Source organism: Acipenser ruthenus, chromosome 23 (genome assembly GCF_902713425.1).
Source record: "Acipenser ruthenus chromosome 23, fAciRut3.2 maternal haplotype, whole genome shotgun sequence".
NCBI lineage: Eukaryota > Metazoa > Chordata > Actinopteri > Acipenseriformes > Acipenseridae > Acipenser > Acipenser ruthenus.
In genome coordinates this window covers 10468346-10472103 of record NC_081211.1, presented here as the reverse complement: position 1 = coordinate 10472103, position 3758 = coordinate 10468346, and the positions used below count along the sequence as shown (strand labels likewise).

Sequence of the window (3758 nt, the reverse complement as noted above, 5' to 3'; positions counted from 1 at the left end):
TTTTCTAGGGTGAGCTCAAGCAAACCAACCTTTGCTAAACCCTTTGAAGGACCGAGTGTTTTTCAGTGGGATGCTCCCCCCATGACCAGACATTTTTTGGCTGTATTTGACTCTCTTCCAATAAAAACAAAATGCACTAAAAAATGTGTTACAGTGGCATCTTGGACTTGGTGTCCTTGTTTTCAGAACATTTTGGGGAACGTTATAACGTACTTCAGAAACCATAAAGCTTCTCTCTTTTTTTCAACACTATATTTTGTATTTAGTTTAATTTCTTGAAATAAAAAACATTAAGCATTTTCTGATTATTATCTATTTTTCAAAGAGATACATGTATAACAACGTGTTATTCTATTACTTGACGGACCTTATACAATACTTCTTGAATGTTTTGTTGAAAAATATTGCTGCGGGACACAAGGTAAAAAATAACTAGCCATTGATAGGTTGCATTTCTGAAACTGCAGCTCGGCACCGTTGGTTGTGCTTGGCAGAAAAGGGCATAGCTGCAATAGTCTAGTGAGTCGGGGGTATAGCTCAGTGGTAGAGCATTTGACTGCAGATCAAGAGGTCCCCGGTTCAAATCCGAGTGCCCCCTTTTTTTCTAAATTAAAATACAAAATGCACGTTAACATTTTTTATTTCAGCTAGAAGCAAAAAATAGTGTTTCAAAGACAGCAACAAGGTACAGACAGGGTTTGAAGACGTGATCCTCAATTTACGGGACCAAACACCTTACCACTTGGCCACCGCACCCTTTACAACTGGAGAAATTAGAAGCTTGGCCTCTCTTGAGAAGGCCGCCTGGGAAGGCAATCTGGCTGGCCAGTTTAATATAAAAAAGAGTTCCTGTTTGAGCTCAAACCACAAACCTTTCGGTTAACAGTGAACACCAATACGGTGTCCATTTTAGGACATCCTCAGACCTTACCCCTCGTCAAGTCAATCCTCACCCCTCCTCAAGTCAATCGTCACCCCTCCTCGAGTCAATCGTCACCCCTCCTCGAGTCAATCATCAGACATCAGACCTCACCCCTCCTCGAGTCAATCGTCAGACCTCCTCGAGTCAATCGTCAGACCTCCTCGAGTCAATCGTCACCCCTCCTCGAGTCAATTGTCAGACCTCCTCGAGTCAATCGTCAGACCTCCTCGAGTCAATCGTCACCCCTCCTCGAGTCAATCGTCAGTCCTCCACGAGTCAATCCTCACCCCTCCTCGAGTCAATCGTCAGACCTCCTCGAGTCAATCGTCAGACCTCCTCGAGTCAATCGTCAGTCCTCCACGAGTCAATCGTCACCCCTCCTCGAGTCAATCGTCAGTCCTCCACGAGTCAATCCTCACCCCTCCTCGAGTCAATCGTCAGTCCTCCACGAGTCAATCGTCACCCCTCCTCGAGTCAATCGTCAGTCCTCCACGAGTCAATCCTCACCCCTCCTCGAGTCAATCCTCACCCCTCCTCGAGTCCACGAGCATTTTGTGGTAGCTAACTTAAGACGACTGTCGACTTGGTTTTTCAGCTCTGCACACTCCTTGCTAACAACAACGTTTTCCATTACAATCCTACATCAATAATTACATTATTGTAAACTGCACATTTGATTTAATTTGTGATTGTTGTACATATAGGAATACTGACAGACAATGGGTTTGATACACGCGTGAAAGCCCTGTTGAAAAGGACATCGCAGTCAGACGTCGTCAGTAAATGCCAAGGTAATTATGAGTCATTTCAGTCCTCTTATAAATTGTGTTAAAGCTTGAAAAGTAATATCTTAAAGGGGGCTGTATTCCTATCAGTGCAAGTCCTTACTAAAAGGAAGGTCGGGATGATTGGCTGTACTGTATGTAATTAATCCTCCGGACTGTAGATGGCAGTGCAAACAATCCAACGACAATTGTTTTACCACATTTAATAATGTTAAATATATTAAGTTGACAAATAAACCCTATGTAGCTACCAGATCACTGCTTTCTATGTGTTTTTATTGGGAAGATGGGTGTTTAATAAATTTTTATTTGGGAAGATGGCAAATAAACTATAATAAAAATAAAACTAAAAATGCAATTAGTTTTATTTTTATTATAGTTTATTTGCCATCTTCCCAAATAAAAATGTATTAAACACCCATCTTCCCAATAAAAACACATAGAAAGCAGTGATCTGGTAGCTACATAGGGTTTATTTGCCATCGTCCCTAATTAAAATGTGTCTAACCTATCTTCCTAATAGAAACCTAAAAAACAAAAAAAACTAGAAAGCATTACCTAGGCAGTGTCTCTTTGGCATCTTTCTCCAGACTCTTTTTTTAATACTCATCTTTTGTACGGATGCCAAAAATAAATATTTTCCGAACAGCTTTTTGCATGAATGTAAAACATTTTCATTGTTCGTAGTGACGACTATATGTATTGCGACCAATTCTCCCAGTCATCCAGTCATCCTTTTATTATGACCTGATGTTGTATGGGAAACGCATGAGGTGGCTCAGAGACTGGACACCTTTTTATTCTTTATAACTCACAATTATGATACGGTTTCCTTCAAAGTTAATCTGAAGATACATTAATAATAATGAATGTACAAGGGCACAATATGGAGTCACAATTTTGGGGAAACTGAATAGGTGATATTTATATACAGCTTGGAGTTCTACATAATTAAAAAAAAACCAAAAAAAAAAAACCTATCCATCAAAGTGCAGACTTGGGATGTAATGCATGTAATTGCGAATTCAGAGGTTGAGAAGATCATGAACAGGTGAATTTGATTGAGTTGAATAAATAGCAATTGATAGAGGTGTGATTAACATGTCTAAACTTGATAAATACACATGGCAAATTATTTTAAAAACATTAAATACAAACGCAAATACTTGTAGTTCAAAATATTTAAATTACAAAACCAAATGCAGATACTTCAAATGTTGTTTTTAAATGTCTGGTCAGGTGTTAAACTATTACATTTACAATGTATTCCCCCTCTAAATCACAAATATTTTACAGATGCAGCAAGTGTCTTTGCAGAAATGAAAAAGGCACTACACAGCAAAAGTCTACCAATAAAAAAGAAACACTATCCTTTAAAAAAGGAAGAAAGAAAAGTACTAAAGGTTAGGGTTAGACCTATGGAGTGGAAAGGACGAACAAAAAACCGGGGGGGAAAGTACATCAAGGTCATCATGGAAGAAGAGCCTCCCAGACTTCTGATGCAAGAGACTGATGGGTACAACGACATCATTCTAATGGCTAAAGAAGCCTTGTGGAATAATCCACAAATGAAAGAAGGAACATTCACTCTTTGCCATGCGGATGGTACTCGGTGGCCTATAGAGGATTTTGAAAAGGAACATGCAAGCCTTAGTGAGATTAAGGATGTCTGGAAAAAAACCTTCTACATTGGACGCAGACCCATAGGTACCTAAACTTTATAATTAACAGAAAATAAGTAATTGCGCTTGTTAATTCTTCTAAATTCATTATACTAAAATGTGCATGTGGTCTCAGTAGTTTGTCCAATTTGTATATTACATATGTGCCTATCTTCGATATACAAACCAAATCCACACCTATACATTCATATGTCGTCAATTGTTATTTTTGTAGAGGCAGACAGTGACCAGAGCAGGGAGAGCTATGAGACTGAAGAAATGGTAGGGAAGACAGTAAAGATATTTTGGTACTGTTGTTTATAGGACATGGGTGTCCAATCTTGGTCCCAGAGTAGATTTTATAAGTTTGTTTAAACCAATAATTTATGA

At 38.9% G+C, this 3758-nt stretch overlaps 1 non-coding gene across 1 annotated transcript; it reads left to right on the top strand.

Moving 5' to 3' along the window:
- Positions 1-526: 526 nt before the first annotated feature.
- On the top strand, positions 527-598 carry trnac-gca (transfer RNA cysteine (anticodon GCA)). Its single transcript has one exon. It is a non-coding gene; the product is annotated as a tRNA-Cys (tRNA).
- The last annotated feature ends 3160 nt before the right edge of the window (positions 599-3758 follow it).